Below are 13,658 nucleotides of genomic sequence, written 5' to 3'. Positions count from 1 at the left end.
GAAGTTCCAGGCCAGCCTGGGCAACACGGAGAAACCCCATCTCTGCAGAAAAACTAGGTGGTCGTGATGGTGCATAGTTGTAGTCCCAGCTACTGCAGAGGCTGATCTTGGAAGGATGGCTTGAGCCTGGAAAGTCAAGGCTACAGTGAGCCAAGATCGTGCCACTGGACGACAGAGCAAGACCCTATCTCAAAACAAAGAATTCTGGAGAAAAATATTGTTTTAATTAAGTATTAATCCGTTGGGAGGCCATGGCTGGCAGGTCACTTGAGGTCAGGAGTTCAAGACCAGCCTGACCAACATGGTGAAACCCATCTCTACTAAAAGTACAAAAATCAGACGGGTGTGGTGGCAGGCACCTGTAATCCCAACTTCTCATGAGACTGAGGCAGGAGAGGTGCTTGAACCTAGGAGCTGGAGGTTGCAGTGACCTGAGATCACACCCTACTGTATTCCAGCCGGGATGACAGAGCATTTCAAAATAAATATTTCTGGTTCTAGCTTTCAGTAATAGCAAATAAATTTAGTCAGATTAACCCTCCCACAAAAAAATAATTACAAACTCCCGGAAAAAGATATTTTGTAAAAACAGTTATTCAAAGGCACTGGACAGTGGCCAAATGTAGGCAGGCTCTAGAAGGAGGTCTACCCTTAAAGAACAACTGCAACTGGTGAGATTAGGGAAGCTGTGGCCTCTTGCTTAGGGCATTCCACAATCTGCAAGGAGTTCTGGTGGGAAGACACAGCCTTATTGCTTTGAGGTGTTAGAGAACAGAGTTTGAGGCTGGCAGAGCAACCAAAAAGTTACAGGAGAAATCCTGAAAAGGAGAGGGGGCAAGCCCCAACATTTGGGTAAGACAAGTCCCCCAATTCCTTGGTTGACAGCTTACGTATACCTGTGCAGGGTTAACACTAAGAAACCCAGCAAAACAAAAAAAAACTAGAAGGTAGAACTGGGTGAAGATTTTAGCTTCTGCCCTCTGCTGGAGATGATTGAGTTGGAATTAAAAATCTAGCCAAGTTAGGTTCCTGATAGAACAAAAGCTATTCTTGAGAGGAAAATTCTGCAAAAGGCATAAAAAAAAAATTTTTTTTGAGACAGGGTCTCACTGTGTTGTCCAACATGTAGTTCAATGGCACTATCACGGCTCACTGCAGCCTTGACTTCCCAGGCTCAAACAGTCTCCCACCTCAGCCTCTCAAGTAGCTGGAACCATAGGCACATGCCGCTATACCAAACTAATTTTGTTAATTATTTGTGGAGTTGAGGGTCTGTTGCTCAGGATGGTCTCAAACTCCTGGGCTAAAGTAATCCTTCAGCCTAAGCCTCCCAAAGTTCTGGGATTACAGGCCTTAGCCACCATGCCCAAGCTGGGATGAAAATATTCTATATATTGGGGTGATGGTTACATTGAGATGATGTGGCATTACAGTAGGTCTTTTTTTTTTTTCAAACAGGGTCTTGCTCTGTCACCCATGATGGAGTGCAGTGACTCATCACAGCTCACTGCAGCCTTGACCTCCTGGGCTCAAGCAAGCTTCCCACCTCAGCCTCCCAAGAAGCTGAGACCATAGACATGCACCACCATGCCTAGTTAATTTTTTGACTTTTTTGTAGAGACAAGGTCTCAGTATGTTATCCAGGGTGATCTCAAACTCCTGGGCTCAAGCAATCCTCCCACCTTAGCTGGGATTATAGGGGTCAGCCACTGTGCTCAGCCTTTAATTTTTAAATCATGAAATGAAAACAAAATACAATTTAAAATCAACAAAAACAGTAAATTCATCCCCACCAAACTTAAAATACTAAGGAAAATTCTTCACACTAAAGAAAATGACAGGCAGCTGAGCGTGGTGGCTCACGCCCGTAATCCCAGCACTTTGAGAGGCCAAGGCAGTGGAGGTGGATCACGAGGTCAGGAGTTCGAGACCGGTCTGGTCAAAATAGTGAAACCCCATCTCCACTAAAAATACAAAAAATTAGCCAGATGTAGTGGTGTGCGACTGTAATCCCAGCCTACTCAGGAGGCTGAGGCAGAGAATCGCGTGAACCTGGAAGTTGAAGGTTGCAGTGAGCCAAGATCCTGCCACTGCACTCCCAACCAGGCAACAGAGCAAGACTCTCTAAAAAAAGAAAGAAAGAAAGAAAAGAAAAGAAAATGACAGGCTAGGCTTGGTGGCTCATCCCTATGATTCCAACACTTTGGGAGGCAGAGGTGGGCAGATCACTTGATCCCAGGAGTTCAAGACCAGCCTGGGCAACATGGTGAAAACCCATCTACAAAAATTAGCTGAGCATGGTGGGTATGCCTGTACTCCCACATACTAGGAAGGCTGCGGTGGGAGAATTGCTTGAGCCCAAGAAGTGGAGGTTGCAGTGAGCCAAGATCATGCCCTTGTACTCCAGCCTGGGTGACAGAGCAAGAGCCTATCTCAAAAAAATAAAAAATTAGCTGGGCATGGTGTTGTGTACCTGTAGTCCCAGCTACTCAGGAGGCTGAGGTAAGGAGGATCAATGAGCCCAGGAGGTTGAGGCTGCAGTGAACTGTAATTGTATCACTGCACTCCAGCCTGAGTGACAGATTGAGACCCTGTGCCAAAAAATAAAAATAGGCTGGACTCGGTGGCTCACACCTGTAATCCCAACACTTTGGGTGGATGAGGCGGGTGAATCACTAGGTCAAGAGATCGAGACCATCCTGGCCAACATGGTAAAACCCCGTCTCTACTAAAAATGCAAAAATTAGCTGGGCATGGTGGCGCGTGCCTGTAGTCCCAGCTACTCGGGAGGCTGAGGCAGGAGAATCTATTGAACCCAGGAGGCAGAGGTTGCAGTGAGCTGAGATCTCACCATTGCACTCCAGCCTGGCTACAGAGCGAGTCTCAAAAAAAAAAAAAAAAATGTTCATAGGCTTCATGGCTCACATCTATAATCCCAGCACTTTAGGAGACTAAGGCAGGAGAATTGCATGAATCCAAGAGTTCAAGATCACCCTGGGCAACATAGTGAGACCTCATCTCTACAAAAAATAAACAAAAATTATCCAAGTATGGTGGTGAAGCATGCTTCTGTAGTCCCAGCTGCTTGGGAGGCTACAGCAGGAGGATCACTTGAACCTGGGAGGTTGAGCCTAAAGTGAGCCAACATTGCTCCACTGCACTCCAGCCTGGGCAACAGAGAAAGACCCTGTCTCAAAAAAGAAAAGTCATGCCTCAGTCTCCAGAATCTGGAATGTTATAGGTGACATAGCAAAGGAGAAGTAAGACTGCAGATGGAATTCGGTTGTTAATTGTCTGCCTTTTAGATGGGGAGACTATCCTGGGTTATCTGGATGGGCCCAGTGTAATTACAAGGGTTTTCATCAGTGGTAGAGGAGGGAGGCAGAGGAGTCAGTGTCACCTGGAAAATGGAAGGAAATGGATTATCCATTAGCGCTTCCAAAAAAGAGCACAACCCTGCCAGCACCTTGATTTTAGCCTGATGAGACCTATTTTAGACCTCTGACCCCCAAAACTCAAATACATTTGTGTTGTTTCACACCACTAGTTTGTGGCAACTTGTTACAGCAGTAATAGGAAACTTCTGTTGGTTAATATAAAAGTCGGGCTTAAAATAGTTACTCTCTTAGCCAGGTGCAGTGGCTCAAACCTGTAATTCCAGAACTTTGGGAGGTTAAGGTAGGCGGATCACGAGGTCGGGAGTTTGAGACCAGCCTGACTAACATGGTGAAACCCCACCTCTACTAAGAATACAAAAATTAGCTGGGCGTGATAGCACACGCCTGTAATCCCAGCTACTCAGGAGGCTGAGGCAGGAGAATTGCTTGAACCCAGGAGGTGGGTTGCAGTGAGCTGAGATCATGCTACTGCACTCCAGCTTAAATTATTCTCTTTAAAAAACACATGACATATTAAAACAAACACTATAACTATATTCTGGTGTTTATAACATATGTAGGTATAATACTTATGAGAGCAGTAGCTCAAAGGATTAGGCCAGAGTGAAACTGCCTTTGCAAAAATTATAACTGAGGGAATTATGACAGTGAGAGAGATTAGACCTAGCCAACTCCATCTTGCTTCTAACCTTTAATCTGTCCTTGTTCATTCCTGGGCATTGGCAAACCAGCTTTGGGAAGGAATTCAGTTTATGGTTTGACTCTGGAACAAAATTGATAATATCCCTTTCTCAAAAAGACCCCCTTCATGCCTGGGGACAAGTCTGCTTTTGTGGGATGATATGGTTTGGGTGTGTCCCCACCCAAATCTCATCTTGAATTCCCACATTATCAGAGGGACCCAGTAGGAAGTAATTAAATCATGGGGGCAGGTCTTTCCCATGCTGATCTCATGATACTGAATAAGACTCATGAGATCTGACAGTTGTATAAGGGGAGTTTCCCTGCACAAGCTTTCTTTCTTTGCCTGCCGCCATCCACGTAAAATGTAACTCACTCCTCCTTGGCTTCCACCATGATTTTGAGGCCTCTCCAGCCACCACATGGAACTGTAAGTCCATTAAACCTCTTTCTTTTTTTTTTTTTTTTTTTTGAGGTCCAGGCTGCAGTGAGCCAAGATGGTGCTACTGCACCCCAGCCTTAAACCTCTTTCTTTTGTAAATTGCCCAGTCTTGGGTATGTCTTTATTAGCAGTGTGAAAATGGAATAATACACAGGACTAACAAATTAGCTACTAGACTAGAAATTACAGTTTAGGGGTCATGCAACCTCTGTCTCCAAGAGTCTGAACCTCTCCAAATTGTTTCTGGGAATAACATCACTATTGTAAAACCTAAGATCAGTGCCTGAGATATTTTGCAGACTCTGTACTGGATGGATCAGCTGACACCATCCAGACCAGTAATCTGGCTCAACTAGTTCTGCCATCCCACACAGGAGCAAAACACAGCAAGAAAACCTCACTTCGACCCCCTATGATTCCATCTCCAACCTGACCAATCAGCAATCCCCACTTCCCAAGTCCCTACCCACCAAATTATCTTTAAAAACTCTGATCCCCAATCCTCAGGGAGACTGATTTGAATATTAATAAAACTTCAACTCCAGTCTCTGCATGTATTACTCTTTTTTTTTTGAGACAGAGTCTTGCTCTGTCACCCAAGCTGGAGTGCAGTGGTGTGATCTCGGCTCACTGAAACCTCCACCTCCTGGGTTCGAGCAATTCTACTGCTTCAGCCTCCTGAGTAGCTGGGATTATAGGTGTGTGTCACCATGCCTAGCTAATCTTTTCTTTCTTTTTTTTTTTGAGACAGAGTTTTGCTCTTGTTGCCTAGGCTGGAGTGCAATGTCTCAATCTCAGCTCACTGCAACTTCTACCTCCTGGGTTCAAGCGATTCTCCTGCCTCAGCCTCCTGAGTAGCTGAGATTACAGGCATGTGCCACCACATCCCGCTAATTTTTTTTTTTTTTTTTTTTAGATGGAGTCTTGCCCTGTTGCCCAGGCTGGAGTGCGATGGTGTGCTCTCAGCTCACTGCAACCTCTGCCTCCTGGGTTCAAATGATTCCCCTGCCTCACCTTCCCAAGTAGCTGAGATTACAGGTGCCTGCCACCACACCCAGGAATTTTTTGTATTTTTAGTAGGGACAGGGTTTCACCATGTTGACCAGCTGTTCTCGAACTCCTGAACTTGTGATTTGCCTGACTCGGCCTCCCAAAGTGCTGGGATTACAGGCGTGAGCCACTGCCCTGGGCCTAATTTTGTATTTTTAGTAGAGACAGTTTCACAATGTTAGTCAGGCTGGTCTCAAACTCCTGACCTCAGGTGATCCACCAGCCTCAGCCTCCTAAAGTGCTGGGATTACAGGTGTGTCCCATTGTACCTGGCCCATACAGTTTAAATTTTTAAGACTTTTTCATGTATTGGTCCTTTTATAGTTTTAAAATGTCCTTCTTTTTCTCTGGTAATACTCCTTGTCTTGAAGTTTATTTTGCCTGATATTAATTTCCCACATTCTTTTGATTAGTGTTTGCATGATATATTTCCCCAACGATCTACCTTCAATTTATTTGTACTTTTTATTTAAAACTCATCTCAGCCAGGCGAAGTGGCTCACATCTATAATCCCAGAACTTTGGGAGGCTGAGTCAGGAGTTTGAGACAAGCCTGGCCAATATAGTGAAACCCCATCTTGACTAAAAATGCAAAAAATTAGCCAGACATGGTGGTGGGTGCCTGTAGTTCCAGCTACTAGAGAGGCTGAGGCAGGAGAATCGCTTGAACCTAGGAGGCGGAGGTTGCAGCGAGCAGAGATTGCGCCACTGCCCGCCAGCTTGGACACAGGGCAAGACTCTGTCTCAAAAAAAAAAAAAAAAAATTAGCCAGAAGGGTGGTGGATGCCTGTAATCCCAACTACTCAAGAGGCTGAGGCAGGAGAATTGATTGAACCTGGAAGGTGGAGGTTGTGGTGAACCGAGATCGTGCCATTGGACTCCAGCCTAGGCAACAAGAATAAAACTCCATCTCAAAAACAAAAACAAACAAAAAACAACAACAACAAAAACTCATCTCTTGATCAGGCATGGTGGCTTATGCCTGTAATCCCAACACAGGGAGGCCAAGGTAGATGGATCACTTTAGCTCAGGATTTCAAGAGCAGTCTGGGCAACATGGTGAAAACCCATCTCTATTAAAAAAAAAAAAATCAGCCAGGTGTGGTGCTGTGCACCTGTAGTCCCAGCTACTTGGGGGGCTGATGTGGGGAGATCACTTGAGCCTGGGAGGTCAAAGCTGCAGTAAGCCATCATTGCACCACAGCACTCCAGCCTGGATGATAGAGCGAGACACTGCCTCAAAAAACTCAAACTAAAAATGAAATCCTTCTTGTACACAGCACATGAATCTAGCTCTTTGTTCAGTCTGACAGTCTCTGTTTTGTTGTTGTTGTTGTTGTTTTGTTTGTTTGTTTGTTTGAGACAGAGTCTTGGCTCTGTCACCAGGCTGGAGACTGGTGGTGCAATCTCAGCTCACTGCAACCTCCACCTCCCAGGTTCAAGTGATTCTCCTGCCTTAGCCTCCCAAGTAGCTGGAACTACAGGCATGTGCCATCACACCCAGCTAATTTTTGAATTTTTAGTAGAGACGGGGTTTCATGATGTTGGTCAGGATGGTCTTGATCTCTTGACCTCGTGATCTGCCTGCCTTAGCCTCCCAAAGTGCTGGGATTACAGGCATGAGCCACTACGCCCAGCCGACAGTCTCTGTTTTTAAACTGCAGTGTTTAGTCTTACATTTAGTGTAATTATTGATATGTTTAGATTTAAGGCTTTCATTTGCTACTTGTTTTCTGTTTCTTTCCTCTGTTGACAGAACAAGTAGACAAAAATTCAGTAAAGAGGCTGGGTGTGGTGGCTCATGCCTGTAATCCCAGTACTTTGGTAGGCAGAGGCAGGTGGATCACCTGAGGTCAGGAGTTCAAGACCAGCCTGGCCAACATGGTGAAACCCCGTCTCTACTAAATACAAAAAAATTAGCCTGGCGTGGTGGTGCATGCCTGTAATCCCAGCTACTTGGGAGACTGAGCTAGGAGAATCACTTGAACCCAGGAGGTGGAGGTTGCAGTGAGCTGAGATTGTGCCATTGCACTCCAGCCTGGGCAACAAGAGCGAAACTCCATTTCAAAAACAAAACAAAACAAAATTTTGAGACAGAGTCTTGCTCTGTTGCCCAGGGTAGAGTACAGTGCTTTGATCATAGCTCACTGCAGCCTCCAACTCCTGGACTCAAGTGATTCTCCCACCTCAGCCTCCTGAGTAAATGGGACCACAGGTGTGCCCCACCATGTTTTTTTTGTGTTATTAATACTTCTTTAAATTTAATTTTACTTTTTAGTAGAGACGAGGCCTTGCTCTGCTGCCCAGGCTGGTCTCGAACTTGTGGCCATCTGTCTTAGCCTCCCAAAATGCTGAGATTAAATGCATGAGCCATCCTTCCTGGCCATAAGATATTTTTAAGTGAGCAGTTATAAAATACAATAGTAAAAATGTATACAGTGTAGATAAAGAGTGCTTAGAGAGAAATTTATAGCTCATAAGAGAATAGAGGTTTAAAATCAATTATCTAATGATCTAAGTTTCTACCTTAAGAAGCTGGAGGGCCAGGCACAGTGACTCATTCCTGTAATCCCAGCACTTTGGGAGGCTAAGGCAAGTGGATCACTTGAATCCAGAAGTTCGAGACCAGTCTGGGAACATGACAAAACTCTGTCTCTACCAAAAAAAAAAAATTAGTCTGGCGTGGTGACATGCGCCTGTAGTGCCAGTTACTCAGGAGGCTAAGGTGAGAGGATCACTTCAACCTGGGAGGCAGAGGTTGCAGTGAGCCAAGATTACACCACTGCACTGCAGGAATGGTGGCTCACTGTACTGCCTGGGCGACAGAGTGAGATCCTCTCTCAAAAAATAAAATAAAATAGGCTGTGCATGGTGGCTTACACCTGTAATCCCAGCATTTTGGGAGGCCGAGGCTGGTGGATCATTTGAGTTCAAGAGTTTGAGACCAGGTTGGCTAACATGGTGAGATCCCATCTCTACAAAGAATACAAAAATTAGCTGAGCATGATGGGGTGTGCCTGTAGTCCCAGCTACTCAGGAAGCCAAGGGGAGAGAATCACTTGAACCCAGGAGGCAGAGGCTGCAGTGAGCTGAGATCATTCCGCTGTACTCTAGCCTGGGCAACAGAATCAGGCTCTGTCTCAAAAATTAATTAATGTAAAAAATAAAAATAAAATAAAAACAAAAGCTGGAGTAAGCTAAGGAAATTAAATCTAAAGTAGAAGGAAGGAGGGTGGGCATGGTGACTCATGTCTGTAATCCCAGCAGTTTGGGAGGCTGAGGCAGGAGGATCACTTGAGGCCAGGAATTTGAGACCAGCCTGGTCAACATCACAAGACTCTGTCTATACAAAACAAAAAATTAGCTGGAAGTGCTGGTGCATACCTATAATTTGAGCTACTAAGGAGGTTAAGGTGAGAGGATCCCTTGAGCCCAAGAATTGGAGGGTCCAGTCAGCTGTGATTACACCACTAAACCACAGACTGGGTGACAGAGCAAGACCCTGCCTCAAAACAAAACAAAAACAAAAATACCAAAGTAGAAGGAAGGAAATATAAAGACTGAGTCAAATTCAGTGAAACAGAAAACAGAAACACTAAGAAAATTAACAAAGCCAATAGATGATCCTTTAAGAAAATTAAGATGATACACTCCTAGCAAGATTAATCAAAAATAAAATGAAGAAGCACAAACTGTATATCAGGAATGAGAGGATGTCACTATAGGTCCTATAGACATCAAAGGATAAAGGGAGGAGATCTGGGAAGATGATGGCTATGGTAGCAGCTTTTCAATCTCTTTGAATTCCTAAATAAAAACTGAGACAGCAAATGTACAGTTTAAAAAAAAAAAAAAAGGACATTTATAACAATACTTGGTGACAAGATGTCTCTATAGCCCCAAAATACAAGGTAGTGGGGACTAACCACCAACAGCCGCCAGACTTGTATGGGATCAGCATCTGTGCAAGAGAAAGAAGGGGAAAAGAAGGATGTATCTGACAGACTAAGGACAAAAACCTCAAATGAACCTATACGTGTTCACTGGAATCAAGATGGGCTAATTGAGAATAGTAGATTAAAAAGACGAAACATGGAGGGATGTGGCCTCTAAAATAGCAGGCGGGAACCCATACGTGCCTGAAATACCAGCAACTCAGGAGGCTGAGGCAGAGATTGCTTGAGCCTCAGAGTTCAAATTTATTCAGCCTGGGCAGTACAGTGAGACCCCATCTCGAAAAAGTAATTAATTAATTAGGCCGGGTGTGGTGGCTCACACCTGTAATCCCAGCACTTTGGGAGGCTGAGGTGGGTGGATCACCTGAGGTTGGGAGTTTAGACCAGCCTAGCCAACATGGTGAAACCCCATCTCTACTAAAAATAAAAAAATTAGCTAGGTTTGGTGGTACACCCCTGTAATCTCAGCTACTCGGGAGGCTGAGGCATGAGAATTGCTTCAACCTAGGAGGCGGAAGTTGCAGTGAGCTGAGATCACACCATTACACTCCAGCCTGAGCAAAGAGTGAGACTCTGTCTCAAAAAAAATTAATTTTAAAAATAAAATGAAGGCCGGGCGCGGTGGCTCACGCCTATAATCCCAGCACTTTGGGAGGCTGAGGCCAGCGGATCACGAGGTCAACAGATCAAGACCATCCTGGCCATGGTGAAACCCCGTCTCTACTAAAAATACAAAAATTAGCCTGGTGTGGTGGCACGCGCCTGTGGTCCCAGCTACTCGGGAGGCTGAGGCGGAAGAATCCCTTGAACCCAGGCAGAGGTTGCAGTGAGCCGAGATTGCGCCACTGCACTCCAGCCTGGCGACAGAGTAAGACTCCATCTCAAAAATAAAATAAAATAAAATGAAATAGCAGATGAGTGCTAGGGGCCCATAGTGAGAAGGACTAAAGGGCAGGAGCAGGTCTGGTTCCTACAAACTGTCAAAACTGACCCACAAGGGCTTCCTTCTATTACCATGCACCACACTGCAGAGAAATTGCTGGGAGAGAGGACATGCGCAGTGGCTGACACCTGTAATCCTAGCACTTTGGGAGGCCAAGACAGGAGGATCATTTGAGCCCTGAAGTTTGAGACTAGGCCAGGCAACCTAGCAAGGCCCTGTCTCTACAAAAATTTTAAAAACTAACTGGGTGTGTTGGCACATGCCTGTGGTCTGGCTGCTCAGGAGGCTGAGGTGGAGGATCACTTGAGCCCAGGAGGTCTAGGCTGTAGTGAGCAGAGATAGTGCTACTTGCACTTCAGCCTGGGTGACAGAATGAGACACTGTGTCAAAAATAAAAATAAGAAAGCAATAGCTCTGAGTGGAATCAATATGTGGTAGGATGAGGACCACAGAGGAAAAATGAGGAGATAAAGACCAACACGGACGAGGGGAACAGAGCCAGGAAATTGCAGAAAGCCACCACAGGAAATGACAGATGAGGAAGCTCCAGAATGTTATAAAAACTTTCCTGAACCCCACCTCATTCTTTAAGTTCAGAAAAACCAATTTCACACAAAATGAGCAATAGAAAAGTAGCAAAGTCAAGGCTGGGAACAGTGGCTCACTCTGTAATCCCAGCACTTTGGGAGGCTGAGGTGGGTGGATCACTTGAAGTCAGGAGTTTGAGACCAGCCTGGCCAACTTGGTGAAACTCCGTCTCTACTAAAAATACAAAAATTGGCTGGGTGTGGTGGCTCATGCCTGTAATCCCAGCACTTTGGGAGCCCCAGGCAGGCTGATCATGAAGCCAGGAGCTCGAGACCAGCTAGGCCAACATGGTAAAACCCTGTCTCTACTAAAAATACAAAAATTAGCCAGGCGTGGTGGTGGGCGCCTGTAATCCCACCTACTTGGGAGGCTGAGGCAGGAGAATCACTTGAACCTGGGAGAAAGAGTGTGCAGTGAGCCGAGACTGTGCCATTGCACTCCAGCCTGGGCAATAGAGCAAGACTCCATCTCAAAAAAAAAAAAAAATACAAAAGTTAGCCAGGTGTGGTGGTGGGCAGCTGTAATCCCAGCTACTCTGGAGGCTGAGGCAGAAGAATTGCTTGACCCTAGGGGACAGAGGTTCCAGTGAGCTGAGATCGTACCACTGTGCTCCAGCCTGGGCAATAGAAGAAGCCTCTGCCAAAAAAAAAAAAAAAAGAAGAAGAAGAAAAGAAAAGTATCAGCTGGGCGAGGTGGCTCACGCCTGTAATCCTAGCACTTTGGGGGGCCAAGGTGGGTGGATCACCTGAGGTCAGGAGTTCAAGACCAGCCTGGCGATCATGGTGAAACTGCCATCTTAATAAATAAATAAATAAAAAAAGAAAAAATATCAAAGTCAAATCTCATACGCATTATAAAAGAACCAAGGCTGGGCATGGTGGCTCGTGTCTGTCATTCCAGCAGTTTGGGACGCTAAGGCAGAAGGATCGCTTGAGACCAGGATTTTAAGACCAACCTGGGCAATACAGTAAGACCCTAGCTCCACCAAAAACTTAAAAAATTAGGTGGGCTTGGTGACACATGCCTGTGGTCCCAGCTACTCAAGAGGCTGAGGTGGGAAGATCACTTGAACCCAGGAGGTCAAGACTTCAGTGAGCTGTGATCATGCCACTGCACTCCAGCCTGTCTTAAAAAATAAAAGAACCAGAAGAATAACGACTACAGACAATGAAAGCACACCAAAAAGATGTGCCACAAAACATATCCAAACTACAGACAAGCTAAAGGACGCCAAAAATGATATAATACATGAAAGAACATAAATCAGAACTAGAAAAACTCAGAAATGAGGTGACAGAACTCATTCTGAAAGGAATGAGGAAAGAACTGGAAATGAAAGAAAAAAATCATTGTAGAAATGAAGACTAGGGCTAGGCGCAGTGGCTCACACCTGTAATCCCAGCACTTTGTGAGGCCAAGGCAGGAAGATCCCTTTGAGCTCAGGAGTTCAAGACCAGCCTGGCCAATACAGCAAAACCCCATCTCTACAAAAGAAGAAGAAAAAAATTAGCTGGGTGTGGTGGCTCACGCCTGCTATTCAGGAGGCTGAGGTAGGATTGCCTGAGCCTTGGAGGCGGAGGCTGCAGTGAGCCGGGATCATGTCATGGCTCTCCAGCCTGCGTGACAGAGCAAGATACTGTCTCAAAATAAATAAAATAAAGTTATAGAATTAAGGACACCATTTTGCAATCTCCAACAAATTAATAAATACAGGCAACACTTGAAAAAAAATCACAAATATAGAGACAACTAGATTTATATGCCTGCTTTTTTTTGAGATGCAGTCTCACTCTTTTGCCCAGGCTAAAGTTCAGTGGTGTGATCTTGGCTCTCTGCAACCTCCATCTCCCAGGTTCAGTGATTCTCATGCCTTAGCCTCCCCAGTAGCTGGGATTACAGGAACCCACTACCACACCTGGCTAATTTTTGTATTTTTATTTGAGACAGGGTTTCACCAGGTTTGGCAGGCTGGTCTTGAACTCCTGAGTTCAGGTGATTCACCTACCTCAGCTTCCCAAAGGGCTATTACGGGTATGAGTTACCACACCCAGTTGATTCATATGCCTCCTAATGTCTTGCCAAAGCTATCAAATCGGAATCTGATCCAGCCTCTGGATCCAGCTACTAATTTCCAGGACATAGTGAGGACATAGAACATTCTTTTTTAATTTTTATTTTATTTATTTATTTACTTATTTATTTTCAAGGTGATCCAAACACAGACATAGAACATTTAGAACTGCATCACGAGCATGTAATCAGCAAAACCCAGACTGCGGTAAATTCTGTAAGTCAGATGGCCCAGAATCTTCAACAAACAAATTGTAAGAAATTAAGAGGCCAGGCACGATGGCTTACACCTATAATCCCAGCACTTTGGGAGGCCAAGGCAGGCAGATTGCTAGAAGTCAGGAGTTCAAGACCAGCCTGGCCAACATGGCAAAATTCCTTCCTACTAAAAATACAAAAAAAAAAAAAGACAGAAAGAAAGAAAAAGAAAAAGAAAAAAAAATTAATTATCTGGGCATGATGGCATGCACCTGTAATCCCAGCTACTCAGGAGGCTGAGGCAGGAGAATCATTTGAACCCAGAGGTAGAG

The sequence above is a fragment of the Callithrix jacchus genome, chromosome 7 (genome assembly GCF_049354715.1).
Source record: "Callithrix jacchus isolate 240 chromosome 7, calJac240_pri, whole genome shotgun sequence".
Classification (NCBI taxonomy): Eukaryota; Metazoa; Chordata; class Mammalia; order Primates; family Cebidae; genus Callithrix; species Callithrix jacchus.
This window is presented reverse-complemented; position numbering follows the sequence as displayed.